Below are 22,881 nucleotides of genomic sequence, written 5' to 3'. Positions count from 1 at the left end.
TAATGCACAACATGTAAGATCATTTCAATTATAATCTAATGTTGGAGCTAGATTGTTGTTTTTTTTAAGTATTTTTAAATAATCCAACTCAAACCCTCGACAGTTTTGTGATTTTTGCTGTAAAAGTTTTAGAATATCACCTGTTTATGGATTGTATTGACGTCTTAACGGTATGAAAAAAATACAATGTACTGTTGAGAAAGTCGTCTATACAATGTTGGAATTACTTTTTACCACTTTAATATGAAATAGTTGAGTAAAAAAATATGTAACTCGGCAAAATTTTGGAGAAAATGGGCAAAGAATTGCTGTTAATTTCGGCAACTTGGAGCTATAATTCATAAAAAGAAAACGACAGAAATAATTTATAGATAAAATTCTATCCAATTCGAGAAAAAAGAAAAAAAAAAGAAAAGCAAGTTGCGCCAAAAAACACGATTCAAAACAACCTAAATCTCACATTAGCCTTGCGGCGAGTAATATAATGTGAGATTTAGGTTGTTTTGAATCATGTTTTTTGGCACAATTTGTTTTTTTTTATTTTTTCTCGAATTGGATAGAATTTTATCTATATAGATTATTTCTGTCGTTTTCTTCAAAATTTCGGCAAAATTTCGTATACGGACTCTTAAGCTCTTCGAGCAATTGTTATCGCTAATATCTAGAGAAGTTATTATCAGTCATCTTATCTGTAGCAGACGGCTGGGGAGAGCAATTTTAAAAATTAAGCCCGAAGCAGAATTTACTAAACTGAATGTAGTGGCGCATTTAAGAGAGAAATATTTCACTAAAGTAGGTCGTCCTCGTTCCTATTTCATTTTAAAGAGAGCTTGCAATCAGACATAAATGCAAATGACAGCGAAGAAAAGTACAAAGTCTTATAATAACAATAGTAGCGATGAATTGATGATTATAAAGATGTTGCTCCATACAAGATAGATTCCAATGCAAATAGATGGAACAATTTACTACGACAATGAATGGTTAGATTAGGAGCAAAAGAAACGTAGTGAAAATTAGTCATATTTTCAAAGGATGACATTGAAAGAGGCACTTCAAGAAGATCATTAGAGATACCAAAATTTTAAATGAAAGATATATCCAAGAATCTTTATTACTGTATGAGATACAGTCACTTAATTAGAGCCAACGAAATGATTTCTGGCGGTGAACAAAGATTTTTTATTCGAGAGCTGACTGCTGTGTGCTGACTCATTGCTTGTTTAAAACAGTTCAGTGTCAAAATGATCATGCAAATTATTATTTGTTCCGTAAAAGGTATCGGATAAGATTCATTTCAATTTGCAAAATATACTTTTCTCTACTTGCCTTCTTTTACCACCATCGCTTTAATTGTTTATCTTATATCTTTAAACGAGCAATTCTTGTATATATGTATATTTATAATTGGAATCTCGGATTCGGCTCCAACGATTTTCATGAAATTTAGTATATATTATAGGTGTCGGGGGCGATAAATCGATGTAGCTAGGAATAATTTTTAGAAAATGTCATTTTATTCGTGTTTTATCGAATACCGAGCAAAGCTCGGCCAAATAGCTAGTTTTAATTAAATGTTATAAATAAGAATTAACGTAATTACTACTCACATATCTTAAGGCTCCTGGCTTTGGACACAAAAGAATTACTAGGCATAAAAACACGTCAGGAGGGGTCCATAAATTTAGTCGACTTCCTAGACGGATCATGTGGTTATTTCAGACATGCTATCGCAATCATAAATTTTAGGATAATTGTTGTCGAACAAGCGTCGGGCGCAATTACGGAAATTATATGAATCGCCGCCATAAAACAATTTGCATTGCGCGAATTATCCCTTCAAACATTTGCCTCGCAGCCTTAAATTGAGTCCTGAATTTAGTGCACGAGGAGATGACCTTTGTGGTGATGAATATGACGATAGTTAATACTGAGGCTACATAAGAGAAAACAACAACATACAGATTTACTTTAAGAAAGATTTTAAGCTTGCTTCTTTTTTTTTTCAAGATAAAATAATAAAATAGATTTATAATCTAGAAGCACAGGTTTTAGAAGTTCATAATTCCCGCACTACTGAAAATTTAGTGAGTCGAATTTTAAACCAGTGTAAGATAAAGATACAGTAAGATAAAGATCTGGAAAAAACAAAAAGGTTATGCATAATAATATGCAATAATTAACCGTAGGAAGCTGTACATATAAAATTAAAATACTTATTTACCGGCTCATATAGAAAGGTAGACACGGCACATTTCAATTCACTTGACGCTTACCTGAAAAAAACAGAACAAAAAATATTTATAAGGAAATAAATGAAAATGAATCCTAATCCACTGTCTCAGAATTCATATTAATTAAGCACATTTTACATTTACATAATTATTTTACTAATTACATGAATATGAATGTCTTAATTTGCTCTGACACATGGTACGAGTAAACAACTATATTCATATCAATTATTATTACTAAAAAGGTTGTCAAGAAATAATTATGTACAGATTACGATTAAAGTTGTACTTATAATCGTAATCGAGAATTTCATAATACTAAATGAAATTCGGATATTAAATTGTACTACAACAGATAATACAAAATTCGTAAAGTTAAAAACGCTGCACCAAACACCCATCAAATCTATTATGATTCAATTTTACAAGTAGAGTAAAATCAATGTGATAACTGATAACAAATAACACAATTTGAATTACTTCGGGATCACAGTCCACCAGCAAAGTACCAAGTACTCTTGATAAGTTAAGAGTCTACATTCATCAATATTGGTACAGACGCAACTTAAGCCAACAAGAACAAGTACAGGTTTAATATGAAAAATAGTCGGACAATTGACGGACCCAGAGATCCTGCGTCCATTGTTCGCGCTGGCAATAAATTTAAAGCAAGTGCATGGGGTACAGATGTAAAGCATTGTAGAGCAAAAGATCAAGGTCTGGGCGATTATATTATTGTATAAATAAATTGTTTTTCACGACGAATAAGTCATGTTGAAGGGCCGAGCTGAGCGTCGGTCGCTTTCAATAAATCAACTTATGTTTAATTCGTGATATATTATGCGAAACAGATATTGTTTTCGATATACGGAACATGGGGACAGGTCGGAACGTCAGTGAGTTATTTCTCCAAAGCTCTTGACGTCAATATTATCCGATAACAGTTTAATATAGTCGAAATGGCAACGTCTTACATGCTATTGAAAACCAGTGGAAATACTTTGCCGTATAAGACTTTATTGCGCTCCATGCAGCAGGCGACTGATCGAGAACAAGTTTGGTTGTAATTAAAAAGTCAATAGACGTTGTTAAAGAAAATATAAACATATCGATTGACCTCTCAAATAAAACGTTTAACGAACAAGGTCAGACGTCAGCTTCTCGTATAATTTAGTAATAACTAGCTTCTGTATTTGATTGAAAAGAAATCCTTGGCGCACCCGGAACAATATGGAATTAAAAATTCCTTAATTGATACCGCTAGAATATTATGATATTCAACAAGCATTTTAGGTTAAAATATATGATTTAAAACATAAAAAATGGCGCTATTTTATTACTAAAATTATTACATTTTGCCATCATGATTTCTATATTGTTTACGATTCAAACATAATTTGTGCACATTAAAACGTTAGATAAGTACACAAGTCACTACAAGTTATGTTCAATTATTGTGCAATACTCATTTTACAACATAATTTTCATTTGCTAGCCAGTAATAAGGCGTTGGGATTTAATACTTTCTCAAATTAGACTTGAGCATTGGAAACCACGTTTGCTCCTACACTGGCAATCATTGCAATAGGAGTGGATGCAATAAATATTGAACATAATGAGACGGTGATAAAATGTATGATCCACAAAGAAAGTGTAAGTGGCGAAGTCGTATGGAACGATAGACTGCCACATCATTACTGTGATAAGGAAGTCGCAGAACTAGTTATATTTCAAAACATAATGTCTTCGATAGCCATTGGATATCCTCATTGCAATACGCGAGCCGCACTTACTTTATAATCACAGATAATATTATCTTCATTCATACTTTAATATTGCGGTAGATTATCAACATCGTGCTGTTATGTATTAACGCCGTTTCCCATAATGTCTCCAGTAGATGCAGACATTACTATAACTTTAATACTCTTACGACCCTACAATGTTGCTGTCATAATAATTAGAAAGCTGGTGGACAGGATTAATTTACTCGGACCACTGACTGGGGTATAAAAAGGGTTTCTGTACCTACTACAGCTGCTCCTAAGCTGATTTCATTATAAGAGCTTATGCTTGGAAAGACTGCTTTTAGGCGAAGATTTTTCTATGAGCATATCTATAATTTTGTGTTATACAAAACTCACATCTTATGAATGATTTGAGAAGCGTAGCAATAACTGATTGTTCCTCTGATTCGAACCTCACCAAAATTTATTTTAATTTTCATGTAATTTCATTAGATGTCAAAGTTTATGTACAATGTACAGTTCGTGCTGTGTATGTTTAATTGTATACTAGTAGGGTTATCAAGGGTACATGATAGTTCAACTAGCTTATAATTCATTCACAAAGCAGTGCCTATAAATAATAACAGAATCCAGTGTAATTCTCACTGTGGGATATCTACTCCGAGGTCCGAGACTAAAAGAAGGTAAACGTAGGAAGGCAATAAATATTTTCTAACGGTAGGGGTTAATCTAGCATCAATTCTATGAGTGTTTTACGTTTTATTGATATTACGACGGTTTACTTTTTTTCATTGTTGTAAACATTTTCAAGCAAGCCAATACAAGCTAAGTCTAAAAAATACGTTTATAAAACAATGAAACAAAAATACAAACAAAAAATATAACAAGAAAAAAAAACTTCTTAAATCTTCGTGTTTTAAGTTATAGATTAATCTTCAAACTTGATTGTAAACCTTTGCCAACACCGGCCAAATTACAAGCCGGTCGTCAAAATATTGGACATAGTGGCAGACAAAATTGACTCAGTTTTTAGCAACTTTTCATATCCCAACACTCGTGCAGCATGTGTGAAAATAGCGTGAATGCTATATTCCATCTCACCGGCGATCCTAGAACCGGTAGCCATCACCACCATCAAACGGTTGTCAGCCTAACGCGATTACGTTTACAACTTCACAATTTCAACGAGCAGGTGTTTTGACGTAAATAATCGCGTTTCAATAAATATCACTATCTCAATCGGGGAAGGCGATACTTTCTACGGAGGTATGAGTCAGCTGTTATCAGAAGGCTCGTGGGCGAACTGGACAAGCTCCACCCCCGCGCTGTTTATATTCACCCCCAATTCTTGACAGCCCAGTGGACACTAGCTTTCGACTATATTTCACGAACAATATGACTAAGACAGCTGTTTGCCAAGTATTTTCCGTCGAACTGCCAATGCGCTTCATATTATGAGTTATCTGACAATAAAGATTGATTCGACGGATGACAAAGACTTGAGTTTATTTTTCGATATCTAAAGATATATAAGTTTAAAAACTTTAAGAGCGAAAATATTTCTTTGAACTCCAAGCAAAACTAGCTGTCTCAAGTCTCACGTACTAAAGAGTCAGAGGTACCTTTAGTACGCGATACAATTCAATAAATTAACAATTAACAACGCTAAAGTTAATTATGTTAAAAAGTTGGCCCATGTCAAAATTAAAATACTTCGATTGTGAGTCAGTTGTTTAAATATTCATTTATTCTAAAAATGGTCAAAGCGTATATAGGTTACACGAATGAATAATGTAGATACGATAATAAATTTCGTGTATTTGGTGGTTTTTATTGGCATTTATTAACTTAATTACTGTTTATCTTTGGTAATGTTATTTATTGTTTGTAGGTTTGTATAACGGACCGCTATTGCCTAATAGTTTATTGGCCAAATATAATACTTAAATTGGTATAAACAATGTTTCTGTATGTAGATTAATCAATGGCTAGAGGCGACAGAGAAGTAAAAATTGAAAACTGCATTTCAGGGTTGGCACTAGGCCAGTGGCGGATTTACAAATTTGCCGCCTGTAGGCTATACAAGTTTTGCTGCCCCAGTTATAGGGGCGGCAAAAATTGAATAGCCTTTGAAATTCAATACGTTAGTTTAGTTCACAATTATCATATCCCACCAAAACCATTTTTTGAAAATTTTTGCTGAGACGACCACACAAGTTTTCATCCTATGTGGTAGCGAAACGGCGATGCCATACATATTTACTGGTATGTAGAATTTGTTTAAGTTAAGGTCAGTAGAGTTAGGCCGTGTAGATTCAGAAGCTTGGCTCTACATGAGATCACATATCTTTTTCACAGGGTAAACCGTAAACCTAATATGTGGTCGTCTCGGCAATATTTTACAAGAAATGTTTTTGGTGGGATTTTTTATTTCTGTAAGATTAAATTTGCCGCCCCTCTAAATGTGCCGCTCCAGCCTAATTAGCCTATTGGTAAATCCGCCACTGCACTAGGCGATAAGAAAGGATCGAAACTAAAAGAATAAAATACGTTCGTTTCAAAAACTGCATATCATTTAATGGAATCATCGTAACGAGACAGCTCACAAGCAGGAAACTTCGGCCTACACGGTTAATTTAATGAACACAGCAAATTATTTGTCCAAGTAATGTATGTAAATCAAATATTTTGCATGGGGCTCGGGAGCCATTTGTTCGCGAGGCCCTGCATTTTCACTAACCTTAAAGGGTCTGTCAAGGCAACAATTTATTTGCCGTTGTCTGGAGATTATCGTGCGTTATGACAGCAGGTGATTACCACGAGTTATTGGTTAGCAGTTACGACTTATTCACCGGTTGTTTTATCAGTACGACTAGAATAATATTATTTATGACTAGATAGAACTGCTTTTACATGTTCAACAGGTGGCTTATTCGAAGCGATCTTTTAAAATATAGATAGGACACAAAATGTACTCTATTAAACAAGTACTTACCATTTGCTAGAGCACATAAGAGGCATGAAATTTTCTTCCAAAAAAAAAAAAAAACGCTTAGCTATTGTCAACCAATTTCGACCCCAACGCCAAATCTACCAGATTCTAAGGTCTACCGTAAACAGGTTATTTAGAATCCGAAAAAGGTTCGTTACAATTTGCTCGAGGCTTTCACTCTCATTGGGCGGGCAACCGGTTCGATGCTCGGTTTCCGCAGGAAGAAGTCTGCCCGGCGCGCATACCACATGCTAATTCTGCGCTTTGTGTAGCCCATCGAAATACCATGCTACAGAACGATTACTCTAATCCAGTGGTGCCTAACCGGTAGCTCGCGGCCTGTTATCTAGGCGCCGCGAACAGGTCAAATAAATTAAATAAACAATTACTAAATTACCTACTTTCCTTTAAGTATATCGCTTATATTTTTTTTAACTTCGTCGTGTCCGCGTGGCTTATCTGGATTTTCAAAATAGCCCTTGGAGCAATACCAGTTGGGCACCACAGCACTGCTCTAATCCATATTATAAATGCGAAAGTGTGTCTGTCTGTTACCTCTTTACTCCAAACCACTGAACCGATTTTCGGATGGGTCATCGACTAGTGTTATATTCAACGATTCGATCAACTAGGACAAAAATTGTATGACCGATGCTAGTACGACAACCATGTGTGCAAGTGTGTCCTTTGAAGAATCATTTTTCTGACTAAGGAGTCTTCCAAAGCATGATATTTCGATGGTGTAACCGTTATACAATCTATTGTTTATTCCCTCTCGTTATTGAGATTCGAAGTTTCTTTTTAGGGTTCCGTAGCCAGAAGGCAAAAAAAATGACCCTTATTTTGGTTCGAGAGACTGGCAAGACTGGCGAATATGGAGGGGTAACTCCATAAAGTTGAGACAAACGGCTCGGCTATCCTCGGATAATTTTCCGCCGTCGGATGTCAAACTCCCATCCGCGGCGAGATGTTCTCGAATCCGTGGCGGAAACTATTTCACTCATACAAAAGAAATGTCACTACTGTCAAAATGACAGCAAAATCGGAAAATATTCACTTGTCATTTGCTTGAAAGTGAAAAAGTTTCCGCAATCGGGAAGTTTCCGCGCGGAATCGCATCGTGATTCACCACGCTATACTACATACTACTGCGGCTGGTAGCGTTACATTGTCCTATAAGAGTGGTGTTATTGATTATTATTAAAACAACAAAATCGCAAGCGTCATATCACTTAGCGATGCGTTCCATTAATTTAATGGAGATTTTGACTAGCATATCGAAATTATCGAATGCTTCACTAAAAGCAGTTAGCAGCTAAAAGCCTCGCCTATAGCTGGGCCTCCGAAATCAAAAAGATTTTGTATCGTATTTATATTTTCCTTAAAGTTACCTACCGGTTCCTATTTCGTACCAAAACTGTTTACTCTTTAGTTCTCAGTATGCGGTGTAAGTCAGAGTATCTTAAATTATTTTGAACAATGTAGAGAAAGAAATATTGTAATGAATGAAACTCATTACTCATTCATTCTCGTCAATTTGTTCATGAATTTTTACGTTTCCTACTCCATAAATATGAAAATGACGGTAATCTCTCTGCATGAGAGGACAGAAACAATTAAATATTTGAGACGGATTGTATTTCATAAGGCTATCGAAAATCTTAATGCTCTTAATATTATTCTATCAATTTATGTAGCGCTGTCAAAGCTCTTACACATCGGAATAGGCAATGACTCGGGACTTTAGAAAACAGCCCATAAAATAGTCACACTATCTCAAAGGTAAGAAAGCGCACAGCTTTCCGATAAAGAAAGCCCAGCTCCGATTATGGTCGAGCAATTATATAAGTGTGTGTACCGGCTATTGACACTTATCTTGTATCAATATTTATTGTTTGGGCCGCGTGTTTACATAAAGGCCGGCTCTGATGCGACGGCCGCGTGGGCAGTAATCGATGTTAGATAACAACATTAGTTTAACATTTTGTAAACTCGTATAGTTTTGTTGAGTCACATCTAGAGCACAGTGTAATTGTCATACAGAAGTGTAACTCAGCTGTTTCCTCAGCTGTCATACAGAAAAGTAACGCAGCTCCTTGAAATTAACCTCGCTCAACTAAAGGAGTTTTACGCGCGACGCGTGAGCTGAAGTAGCAAGACAATGGCGTTTGCTGCTAGAACTTATTCGAAACTAAATTGCCCGCAACTTGGTCGCCCCAAAATTCGTTTAACAGGCCTGAACTATACATTAATCCAGGATAAAACTGTAAATTGTCCTTCCGAAACTCAAATAATCTTTTATCCAAAATCAAAATCGGCGTAGTGGCCTAGGCGTGAAGACATAACAGACACATATTGATTCAAGTGCACATAATATCAGTATGAAGATGGTGTACTGTATATCATTTATATTGTGTACAGAACGTTATATAAATCAGTTTTGGCTAACTATCGCCCGCGGGCGCGTCTATCGCCGATCTTTACCATACCTGTCCTTGTATAACAGTCCAGTTCCGAGCTAATTTTGAATTAGTCTCGCTTTTTAAAAAGGTAACACTCGCTCCATAAATCTCGTACGATTATAACCGCCGACTATCGTCAGTATTTCAGCGAAGAAACTACCAGCTAAAGATCAGCTTACACTGAATCGAGACGAAACGTGACGTTGTTGATTGTGATGCATTTTTAATTAGCCATTCAATATTGGATTGTAAACACGTTTGAATTTTGAAGAAATCTAAAGCCCCCACACAAGAGTCTACGATGGTCCACTGCAGGCCATCGCGAACTGTAGACCATGGACACAACATTACCCCGTCTACACAATGGCAATGGCTTTTAGTGGGCCAGCATTTTTTTTTAATTAAATAAGGTGGCAAACGAGTAAACGGGTCACCTGATGGAAAGCAACTTCCGTCGCCCATGGACACTCGCAGTATCAGAAGAGCTGCAGGTGCGTTGCCGGCCTTTTAAGAGGATAAAAGGTAATAGGGGAGGGTAGGGATGGGAATAGGGGAGGGTAGGGAAGGGAATAGGGTAGGGGATTGGGCCTCCGGTAAACTCACTCACTCGGCGAAACATAGCGCAAGCGCTGTTTCACGCCGATTTTCTGTGAGAACGTGGTATTTCTCCGGTCGAGCCGGCCCATTCGTGCCGAAGCATGGCTCTCCCACGTATAAAAAAATAGGACCATTAATGTCAAGAGGCATCTTCTAGAACGTTTACAACGCGACGTAGAGTAGCGGCTCAACTCTCGTGTCATCTCGTGGAGAAGAGAGGTGCAGCCTGCCATACTTTGCTGCTGCTGTCATTTGCCACGCCGCTGCAGCGAAGTCGCTAGTTACGTTATGTATTGTCGTGTTGCGTCTCGTATGACTTATACCAGTGTGAACTGCCCCTTTAATGTTCTTCGTCTTCATGAAGGTCTAAGCAACACGGATAACTTCGACCTCTACAAAAAAGAAAAATAATGTTAAAACTAACATTTAAATTTTTCCTGTAAACAATCACGCGAGTTATTTTCCGTGACCTTTGGCCCTGAAATAATATAAGTGACAGGTAAATTTATGGACATTTAACATTTCCATTAGTATAATAAAACTACATTTGGGCGAATTCCTAGCCAACACCCCTACATTTCCAGTCGTGCACAGATAGCACACCTTAATTTGTAATAGGCTTTATAATTAGAAAATGAAACCTTTAAGCTTTGCGCACATCGTGACGGGGACTGGGCGCATTTTTCGTACAACTTTTGTGACCTGTATGAAAAATGCAGCCCGCTCCGTTGCGACCCGTTTTGCCGTGCGAAGCTTTATGAAACAAATTTTCCCCGATTGAAATAAAAATACTTTACCTGGAACGTACAAAATTACGACAGTAATTATTTCGCTCTTACAAGTGGCCGCTTAAATTACCTCTAGTTCCTCATTAAATTAAAAGAATGAGCGCTATAACCTGTCGCTTCCGAGACGACTCTATACCAATGCGGGCGGAGAATTATGATGTCACATGACAATCACTTGCGCACTCACCTGAGGGTATACAATTATCGACACTTAACTTAATTTTAACGAACGAGGAAGCTGCGCGGGCGCAGGGCGAGCGATAAAAAAGCCATGATTCACGGCGCGGTCCTACCGGCCCTACCGCGGTGAAAGGGACGAAGACAAACAGCCGGGGCAACAATTAAAGCAAACAATGACAAGCAGACCGCGCGGCCCGGGTGTCGAACCCGGTAGCCGTGCGCTCCAGACACGAAGTGTGGCGTAAGATGCCGGCTGCGCCCTCGTCGCCACCTCCATACGATTCTGGTACTGTCTTTGAAGGAGAGAAACATACCACAACTAACATTAACGTGGGAGAGCTATGCTTCGGCACGAATGGGCCGGCTCGACCGGAGAAATACCACGGGCGCACAGAAAACCGGCGTGAAACAGCGCTTGCGCTGTGTTTCGCCGAGTGAGTGAGTTTACCGGAAGCCCAATCCCCTACCTTATTCCCTTCCCTACCCTCCCCTACCCTATTCACTCTTAAAAGGCCGGCATCGCACCTGCAGCTCTTCTGGTGCTGCGAGTGTCCATGGGCGGCTGAAGTTGCTTTTCATTGCTAAATCAATAATGCTTAATAAATAAGCTCGCATAAGCTTATCCTAATTAACACAACTAGATCGCCAAATGGTCGAAATTCAACCTTAGTTTCAACGACGTTATATTAGGACTACTACCAACTAATATAATATATTCTGTGCTACTACCTACATTTTTATCATATTTTTTTCAATTCTAGTCTCTGGGACGCAGCTGATCTCAGACTGACCGTGTAAGCATTGTCTAATAGTATCTAAGATTCAATAAAAAAAATATAATCAATTTTCAATTTGTCACCTTGTTGTCAACAAACTTCAACCATAAATAAAAGAGTATAATGCTTGTCACTCAAAAATCTGTCATTTTTCCTAGTGTGTGTAATGTTTTATTTGTTAAAAAAATATATAATAAAAGCATAATTTCAAAATAATATTAGCTCGATGCACTCCTTCACCATATAAACTATAACTGTGCAAAATTTCATTCACCCACGTTTTCCCATTTTTCGTCAAAAGGGATACAAAGTTTTTGGCTCACGTATAGATATCCCTAAATTTGACCTTGGACTCTTAAACTCTTTTACAACAGCAATAGTGTAGAATTTTGCAAAGCATTTTAAAGTTCCTGCATACAGCATACCTTCCATTATTTCCATTGAAAAGATCGAAAGCGTATAATACTTACTGTAAATCCTTTATAAATCCCAGTTTCGCGACATTTATTTGGCCGCTTACTCAACGTAAGTTCAATATGAGCCCAATAATGTAATTTACGAACTGGTGTTATGGTAGAAAGCTGAAATACAACCAATAAAAGTTTTATATTCCTATAAATTTTCGTTTATGTCTAATACATAATGAAACTTTTGAACGTGCGAAATTTTTATTGCGTATTAATAATATTAAGGTGCTGCAAATTATTTATCGCGGAAGTAATAAGCGCGATCGGGGAATAAACTGTAAGACTTGATTATAAAATTTTCACTAAAACAGTCATTCCTTAAAAAAGAGACTGATCAAAAGAAGTAATTACTCGCAGTAAAGTAAAAAAATGAAGTGATATTAAAAGAGCAATTTTTTGAATGAATCGTGGAATAACGAGACACAATACTTAGCTTATCTATGTTATCGCGGCCGGATGCGGCCGCTTAGGGCTTCATGAATTAAAACGCGATGGCCCTCGCGAAGAATTCTTAAAATCATTACAGTTGATAGGGTCTACACTCCACGACTACAATCAAAGCATTTAAGGACGCTATCACAAAAATTATGTAAAAAATTAGCAGGTCAGTACGAATATCGACCTTAATGACATAAAAATGACGTTCAATATCAGCGCGCCTTGTACAGTGGCGGTTACGATGCTCGCCGCTTTCTTGATAGGGCGAAAATGTATGAAGAAATTTAAGAGCGTTTCTTATTTTTCTTATAAATGGAAAGGTTATTTATTTTTATATAAAATATTTAGCTATTCGTATAGGGGACTAAATAAGCAACAATTTTTTTGTATATTTATTTTCCTTAGTTCAGTGTATTTAGCTATAATGGTACCTAAACAAACCCCATTTTTTAAATATTTTGCGATTATTGTGATGGTTAAAACGTATTTATGCGAAAAAATTTTATGCGGCTATAAATTTTTTATAGTATAGACGTGGAGATGAATATATTATCTTTCATTTGAAACCAAAATATCCTTGCAGTGTGGCTTCTAATTCTTAAAAATGGTACCTGAAAATCGCTGATATTTGTAAAAAAATGTGATAGCGTCCTTAAGCAATCCACCCACACATATTCCAAACAACAATTCCACTAACAATCATTTCGTATTAAATCTTCTGTAGCATTCATTAGGCATAATTCTCTAACATTGTCCACAAGATATCAACATGGAATCTTCAATCCATTTCATAAAGTTGGAATTGGAGATGTCAACTAGCCACCAGCGAGCCGGCGCGACGTAATTGTGAATCAGCCGACAATGGTTTCGGTTCTCAAATAATGAGTAATGGGCGAGCTTTCTACGAGGGCACAGTTCGAGACCATCTATCATTAGGCGGCGTAACGCTCGTGCATCGATTCCTCACTTTCACTGATAAATTCGGTACCAATTATGCAATTTATTGGGATGCAGCGGGTTGCGTCACAGATCGTGCCTCTGTGATTCATTATGGGACCGAGTCTTCATGGGAATCGTGGTGACAATTAAACGTGTTGAAATATACTTTTCCGGTATGGATGCAACGAATAATCTGATTATGCATGGATCTGTTGACATGAGAGTATGTGCAGTTTGCGTGTCGTATTTTGAAATAAACATTTGTCTTTCTATAATATGTATATGTCGCAGCCGACTGGTTTAAATAGCCGTTCAATCAAACAGCTAGCCCTTTGACTGAACAACGCCATTCAATCACACGGCTATACGTCGTTTAGCCGACTTGTTGACTACAACGTTCAACACTACAGCTAGACGACGCTTAGCCAACTGGTTTGTTTTTGTTTTGCCCCCCCTTTTATTTGACGGCGGTCGCCGGCTGCTGCTGCAGCACGCTCGCTGTGCTCGCTCGGCTCCCTCTGTGTTGTGGTCTAAGTTCTAACCTAACCTAACCAACTTTTGGACTTTCTGGATCGTGTTTGTTTTTGTTTTGACGGGGGGGCTGTGCCCCCCAAACCCCCCTTTCGGGGGAGGCTGCATCCATCCATTTCATAATCCTGTAATTTCTCCTCGAATATTTGTTGAAATTTTAATTCACTCGTATGTGCCTCCACAATTTTTGTCTCTTTAATAACACTTGTAACTTTTATTAAAACTACTTTCTTTCCGAAAAACAACCACAAACACCAACAAACACCTGCTAGTTGACGCCATATTGTAAATAAAACTACTGAACTACTTCAATTAGACGGCGGCTTTTGAATCAGCTGTAGTGTTGAACGTTTAGAGCGACTAAAATATTTAATATAAAAGCTAGACGTGTGATTGAATGCGTTGTTCAGTCAAAGGGCTAGCTGTTTGATTGAACGGGTATTTAAACCAGTCGGCTGCGACATATACATACTTTTAATTGTATTTTGAGTAAATAAAACTAAATTTACCGGTAACGGATAGATAGAATTAAAACGCATCTTTACTCCATCATATCGCGATCCAAAATCTTTAATATTATACAATGCTACACACATTCCAGATTCTAAACGTATAAACGTTTAAATTGCGTCATATCGTAGAGTAGATCCAAATCATCAAATGGCTGTCCACAGTCCAACATGCCAGAACCAATTTGAAGAAAAACAAGAAGTATTAGTACGTCCAACTCAGGTAGTAAACATTTTGCATAACTCCAATAAAAGAAAATCATCGAGAGACCACAGCAGCAGCAAATTGAATATCGAATCTATTTCTAATAATAATTAATCAATCGATATAAAACGCAATATAAATCTCAAAATAAATTGAAGTGAAAGTATTTACAATGGAGCTGGAGTCATTAAGATTTGCGAAGCGGGCGGAGGCAATAACTCAGCTCCAATTCGCTCCAAACATCGGCAGGCCTCGCTGACCGCGCGGGAGCGGTACATTTATAATATTTCGATCATAAACTAGGTTACAATTGGCACTTGCGCCTGTAACGGTACACCCCCGGAGCCGTGTTCCTGTCGTGTTTACCGTCTCACTTACACCCGGCTGCCTGTTTTATGCCAGCGAAGTGAACTATTGCCGGCCGACTTATATCCATGTCTGTTCCGCTGTATTTTACAATTTGGGTTCCTCGAATGTATAGTAAGTTTATTCCGTTGCACGCAATTGGTATATTTGATGACAGTCCTTACTTGATCAGAAATATAACATCGAATATATCTCGCATCTTTGAGGGAAGCTTCAAAAATTCCGAAAAGCATGCTTAAATCAGAACTTCATACGCAAATTATCCGACAATTTTAATTGGACCAGTGTTAATTTATTCATGAACACTAGTTATCGGCGTCCACACCTTTTCATTGCCTCCCGTATAATTATCGTCCGCGACTTGCTGCGTGTGGTCCGGTGCTAATTGCCGCACTCGGCCGGTCAGTGTCAGGGTGATCACCCGGCGGATTTGGGCATGGGGCCTGGCCACACTCGCGATCGCAATCGCTCGATTGGGAAACGAGACCAATTAAGGGAAATTATCGAGTGTCCACCGTGATTTACGGCTCGGAACAATTTTTATTGTGGCAATTAGCAACTTCATAGTTTTGTCTTAAATAATATCTCTTTTTGTTCTCACCTTGGTCACGTTGAATCATATTTATCAATGAAATACGTTGACAACAGTCGTTGAATCAGTCTTATTTGTAAGTATTTTGAGCACTTAATTGTCAATAAAGAAACTTGTTTTTAAAGCTCGTCCCCATTTATAGAATTTTAAGCTTCAATATTCCATATTTTTCTACTGTTGCCTAACAAAGAGTTCTTTATATTCCCATAAGTTACAAAACAATCGCACATCGCTACCATTAAAGGGCATTACAATAGAAAAACTGGCTCTATCGGCTTCATCGCAGATGCTCCGTAGACCAGGCCGGCTGGTTGGCATATCACGCGAGCTCGCGCTATCGTCGCGTATCGGCTGCCCGGGAGACATTGTCCGGACCACCAATTAAAGTCAGCCTATGTGAAATGTCAGTGATTTGTACTTGCCCTGTAGATCTGGTCTTCAGTCGTCACTAACTTTTGCGATCTTTCTCTACCTACCACTTTCAGTAGATTTATCATATTTTTAAGAACGGGAACCTCACATCCATAACATTTTTCAGATTTTATAACCAACCCTCTCCTCTTACTCCCACGTAAGAGGAGAGGGTTGGTTAAAAAAATCTGCGGCACGAATGGGCCGGTTCGACCGGAGAAATACCACGGGCTCACAGAATTACCGGAGGCCCAATCCCAAACTCTATTCCCTTCTCTACCCTCCCCTACCCTATTACCTACCCTATTCCCTCTTAAAAGGCCGGCAACGCACCTGCAGCGCTTCTGATGTTGCGAGTGTCCATGGGCGACGGAAGTTGTTTTCCATCAGATGACCCGTTTTCTTGTTTGCCCCCTTATTTTATAAAAAAAATTGACATGTATTTTATGTTTCAGCGACTTTTATACATTATTCTTATAACAGGGCGCAGGTTCCCTCATTAGACGTACCACAAAGGTTGATCCACCTATTGTCCCCACAGTATGTAATCCTAGAAGACCATCTATGGGGTTATTTAAAATTAATTGCCTCTGTTTGACCTTTTGCCTACTCAACTTTGAGATACGGCTATTCAAAGAGCTTGACTTTAATAATAGAAGCTGCCTATGACATTATATTGCAACGTATCAGTTTTGGCCATGGCATATCCACTATAATGCTATTAATAGTTAAGAGTAAAGTCAATATTTACTTTTATAAGTGGCTGTCATGTTCGAATAAGATAAGCCAGTTTGTTTTTAATTTCAAAAGGTGCATCTACCATCTTTTATTTATAAAGAGCTCGGCGTTGAGTCGGACGATAGGATCTATCTGGGAAGGCATATTTCGATCTAACAATAGCAACACCTCTGCTTCATTCAGCTATCTTGGAAATCACTGGATTTATGGACTTATTATGATATTTGAGCGCTCATTGCGTCGAGCGTTGCGTTCGTTTATTCGGTGCTGGGAAAAAACATATTGACAAAAGGTATGATTTTATCTGTGTTATGAAAACAAGAATTGCATTATTATTACATTAGTTTAGTTATACTTTTTGAACTTTAGGCTTATTCTGACGAAACTAGTCCCTAGTATATCAAGTTGGCTACTTGGTGTTCTACCATTACCAACCATAAACTCCGCAATAGCATGGTATCAAAGAGCAAACATTTCTACTTTCGCATTTCTACTGGTGGCCGTGTTAGGGCTACAGAAATGATAATAATAATCAGTGCTTGGTGCCTATCTAGATCGCAGGCGAGTGTCGCATCGTCCGCGAAAGCCGACTCGCTTGTCACTTCTCAAATGAGTTCTGTGCATCGTTTAGAAAGTCCATCCTTCTGAATTAATAGTTCCTGGGCTGGAGAAATCGGGCACGCCCATTATTGCGTGTTATTGTTGTCAAAATCTAAACGAGCCTTAAATAGGTGCCAACAATAGACTGGATATCGATTTAGTAGTTTAGAGAAAATTGACGGCAAAGATTTCATTTAATACCTCGCGTTCAGGGCTTACGAGTATTTAATAGCTCTACAAAGTATATTACCTTCTACTACCTAGATAGGGTCAACCTTTAGGAAACTGCTTTATCTACATTCTATGATATTCTGACAACAGTGTATAGATAGTGAAACTAGAATATCATTCAATTTGGAAGAACTTATAAAACTTGAACTTGGAGCCTAATTCTAGTTCCTCATCCGATTCGACTCTATCTCGTTTACGTAAGGTATCATGTACGTAGACGTACCATCCAAGAAATTGATTCCTAGACAGTTGAACCTACGTCATCTGATCAGATTATGTCATTCGTGATCTGTCGGCTGGGTTTGACGAAACGCGACTTAATTACATAGGTCAGCCATCTGCCTATGAATCAACTTCACTGATAGTACAAGAATTAGCCCCAGTAACGAAAATGTCATGTCTAACTCAAATATTGAACGAATTCGGCGTGCAGGCACAATAGACATAACTACCAGTAGTTCGACTGCAAAGAACCGGACAGTTTTCAATATCTGTCAAATTCGTCGGGTTTCACTAGGATTATGAACGGAATGTGCCTCGCGCTGGCTGATATAATTTATTTTTAAATGTTTAAAATAAAGATTTCAAAATTGGGTTCTGACAATTTTGATCGCATGTGCCAAAACACAAACAACAATACGACCAAAGAGGAACACGTCCAGCGAATTTGTCATAGTTTTAAATTCGTAGGTAACAAGTTAACAACCCTAGCGACGATTTTCGTCATAATACGTCAAATTTAAAAATTTCAACATCAGTTCTAAGCAATGATATTCTATGTTACTAACGTAACTAGATTGGAAGTTTACGGTAGCAACGCGTTGCCACTTCGAAGATGCCTGCAGGCATATCTCACATATATAATGACATAACGAATATATGACTTGACATTGTCTTTTGAACAAAAAAGTGGTTACGCATTTCTGAGAATCTTTTGTAAGACATTGCTACTCTAGTATTTTAGAAACTCATTGGTTCTAAGTCGGCATACTCTATCATTCTGTCTACTCTGGTGCAGGTGCGTGAGTGACACGCGCGTCACACTTCCCACGGCGCCGCGCCGGCGTCACAGCTCGCAATGTGTCGAAACTGTCACACCTAACAACTCCTGCGTCATGTTTATGTGACACACAGTGACACACTACATTTTCGACTTGCAATTTGCAATAAATCGGTCATGATTTTGCAAACATTCAAGTTTCATTTGTCTTCCTACTCTAAAGTTTAATATTTCTTGAGAGTCCTCGCAGAGATCCGTACCGTAGCTAACAAAAAATCATCGTGGCTATCTCGTGAATAAGAGAAATAAGTGAGATAACGTGATATTTTAACCAGGTTTAACTTTAACCTAGATCTACAAAAATGACCCAAACCTATCAATATAATTTAAAATGAACTTGAAGCAATTGGAGTTTTTATCTCTACTAAACTTGCAAAATACAGAAAGCCCATTTTTCGGAAAAATAAATCACTTGGTGCTTTAAAAAAATCATATGCTCAATGCTTTCAATTCCATCTCCAAGCGGATATTCGCTCCGGGTTGACGGATGCAGGATATATGGATTAATATGACGTCTACAACGCTACCATCTATAGTCAAGCAATTTCTAGGCAACTCATCTTTGATATCTATGTCATCGCAATCATAGTTTTTCCTCGACTCTCTATGACGAATATGGAATTATGAGGAACTGCAGGCGTGACTAGTGACATATTGTTGACGTATTACTGACATACAACTGACATATTGCTGTATCAAATACGAGTTAGCACTAACTTTCGTAAAGAAAAAATATAACTCACTCAACAAATACTTTGCTCTACAGCCCTGATTTCAGGAAAAGGATGACTTACCTGAAAAAGAAAAGAGACTTATTTAGTAAATTTTATCACAATAATTACAAACCTACTTTTGCAACAATCAAAATCTTGTTTAATCATCTAACACAACCAACATTTTGAGCTCACCTAAAGCTTATCGTTCGTCTCTACCTACTCTACATAACATTTCCCTCATCACTTTGAAGTATACCAGGTCTGTTTACATGTGATGCAACCGTTAATTGAGCTGTCAATATTAATTAGCGAGCACACGATCTCACTCGGTGCGGAGAAATGCGAGCGTAAACAAACTCACGCTACAGACAAATTCCACAGAGTTATATTTTAGTGATGCTGTGCATATTGCTTCTAGTTGTCTGCTAGTTCTGCTACCTAAGTAAATCGATGTTTTTTTTATGAAATAAGGGGGCAAACGAGCATACGGGTCACCTGATGGAAAGCAACTTCCGTCGCCCATGGACACTCGCAGCATCAGAAGAGCTGCAGGTGCGTTGCCGGCCTTTTATGAGGGAATAGGGTAATAGGGGAGGGTAGGGATGGGAAGGGAAGGGAATAGGGTAGGGGATTGGGCCTCCGGTAAACTCACTCACTCGGGGAAACACAGCGCAAGCGCTGTCTCACGCCAGTTTTCTGTGAGAACTGAGAACGTGGTATTTCTCCGAAGGAGCCCATTCGTTCCGAAGCATGGCTCTCCCACGTATATATCTAGCTAGATTATAGCGTTTTTTTTCCAAAACCACATACATCTTCTTGGAAATACAGCCGATGTCGATTGAAGCTCTGTGTAGCGCTTAGTGTTCTCTGTTTCAGCCGAAACCGAAACCGAAAAATTCGGTCAGTCACTAGTTGCGGGGTGCGCCCCTTGTATTTTTTAATATTTTTTATAAAGACAAAGATATAGTCTACTTTCATTAATCAAGATCTAATCAAATCTTATTATAATCTGCATAAATATCGCCACCTATCGCCTTTTACTTATTACACCAAACACTCGCCCACTGTCTATATAATAGTTTACATAACAATCAATTAGAGATTATGTCCGCTCACGAAAGAAGTGTTGGTAGTGTCACACGAATGATGTATTCGTCAATTAGTGTAGTATCCGATCTGCGATCAGCAGAAGTAGGTGGGCCGGAGGTTACGTAACCGCTAACGTGTGACAAAATTACGCTACGTCTAGAATCTATGTTTCATAGAACGTGAGAACTATAAGATGTTAATAATTTTTAAAGTCAGAAAATTCTAGGCTAAATTTTTAAAAATATTTGGGTGAAATTGTCTATTGATGTGTCGTTATGATTGCAGTCCAGTAGATTATTTTTATGTAGATTATTATTAAATTCATAATAAATGTTATTGATTAGTCTCTGTTTTGGATCGGCAGGACTCAACAGCTTGAGAAATATAATAATTTAAGTGCTTCGTAACAATAGATGTTTATGTTTCACTTGCAGCCAAAATTGCCTATGAAATATTTATGATTTTATGAATAGAACTTTAAAATTACTTTACCTAATTATTGCAGGCACCATATGATCTATCCGGTGCCTAAAGCCTGGATATTATTTCACTTTCTAGAGGTAATTATTTATATTTTAGAAATCGCGCGTGCAAAGCCGCGGGCTACAACTAGGTACACATAACACTTGAACGTTGCAGAAAATTGCGAATACATTATTACGGCTGGTTTATCTTCGCATTTTCCCCTTAGGTCCACTTGTCTCTTTCGTAAATACGAAGAAAGATAGAGATAGCAATTAGCAAGATATTCAAATCCGTGGCTAACTTTAAACCTGAGCAAGTGGGTAATGGACAAAAAATTATTAACTAAATACGTTAAAGTGTTCTTTCGTTTTTTTGGGTTTATTTCAATTTACATATTGAATCCGCCTGATTATTTTTTTCTTTTTGTCCATCATATTATTATTACCATTATTAACTATAGTTTGAGCCTTGACTCTTGATAGATCAGTTCGCAATCTTTATTCTCATTACAAGAGCTACGCGCAACGTACAGGGAAAAGACAACGCGGACGCAAAAACAAGATTTAACAACAGGAATACCGAGATGGAGAATTCAGTTTCTTTCACATCTATTCCAACAACTAGTTTTCTACTCGAAATGGACATCTAGTTGGGAATAAAAAGCCGGGGGACGTATATGGTATACGACCATGCGGTACACACCTGACAGGTTAAAGCGGGGTTTCTTCTAGACAGCCAGGCAGAAAGACTTTAAAGTTGTACCAATAACATTAATGATTTAATAGGACCAGTTAATTGATAGATTACAAATAATTACACGAGCTTGAAAGTAATTTTGCTGTTGAAAATCGAGTTCTAAAAAATATAGTTTCATCGGCTTTTTATACATGTGGAAGTGTTATTACATTTACGTGGGAGAGCCATGCTTCGGCACGAATGGGCCGGCTCGACCGGAGAAATACCACGGGCTCACAGAAAACCGGCGTGAAACAGCGCTTGCGCTGTTTTTCGCCAAGTGAGTGAGTTTACCTGAGGCCCAATCCCCTACCCTTTTCCCTTCCCTACCCTCCCCTATTACCCTATTCCCTCTTAAAAAGGCCGCCAACGCACCTGCAGCATGCTGCGAGTGTTGCTTTCCATCAGGTGACCCGTTTGCTCGTTTGCCCCCTTATTTAATAAAAAAAAAGGAATATTCATTACCTAGATGCATGTCACATTCACAATCATAAAATTGTGCGATAGTAAAAAACTGAAACAGACAACTTATTGTAGCTTCAGTGTTTGTTCAGTGTAGCTTCAGTGTACTTTCAGTAGTTGTCCTATCAAGAGTTATCTGTAGACGTCTCTGGAAAAACGCACTTTTTATACGTTAATGGCAAAGCTATAAGTTTCATTTTCCAGGGCAAACAATTTTACAGCTTATAAGCTAGATCTAGTTATGTCGATATATTTTATGCAAAAGGATGGCTGTGCTCTAAAAGCTATATTCGCAAAAGTAGAACTTAGGTGTAAGCTATTCGGAGTTTCGAACATATTTCAAATGTTTTACGATTGTAGTAAAATGTACTTTAATAGTAGTATTAAATATATACAACATGTTTCCTTCAATATCTGAAAGTGTTTAGATGCTTAACATAGCCTTTCAGCAAACAAGCAATTTATCCAACAGCAATATAAACACAATTTCACACTATCATAACTCTAAATAGAGTTGTAAAGCTGACTGTACACAAGACGTCCGTTTGGA

At 37.8% G+C, this 22,881-nt stretch overlaps 1 protein-coding gene across 11 annotated transcripts in view; it reads right to left on the bottom strand.

The window, feature by feature from the left end:
* Window positions 1-22,881, bottom strand: part of LOC121732070 (rho GTPase-activating protein 21) — a 393,449-nt gene that overhangs the window by 220,027 nt on the left and 150,541 nt on the right. The window lies entirely within an intron of this gene.

The sequence above is a fragment of the Aricia agestis genome, chromosome 11 (assembly GCF_905147365.1).
Source record: "Aricia agestis chromosome 11, ilAriAges1.1, whole genome shotgun sequence".
In the NCBI taxonomy this organism is placed as follows: Eukaryota; Metazoa; Arthropoda; class Insecta; order Lepidoptera; family Lycaenidae; genus Aricia; species Aricia agestis.
This window is presented reverse-complemented; position numbering and strand designations above follow the sequence as displayed.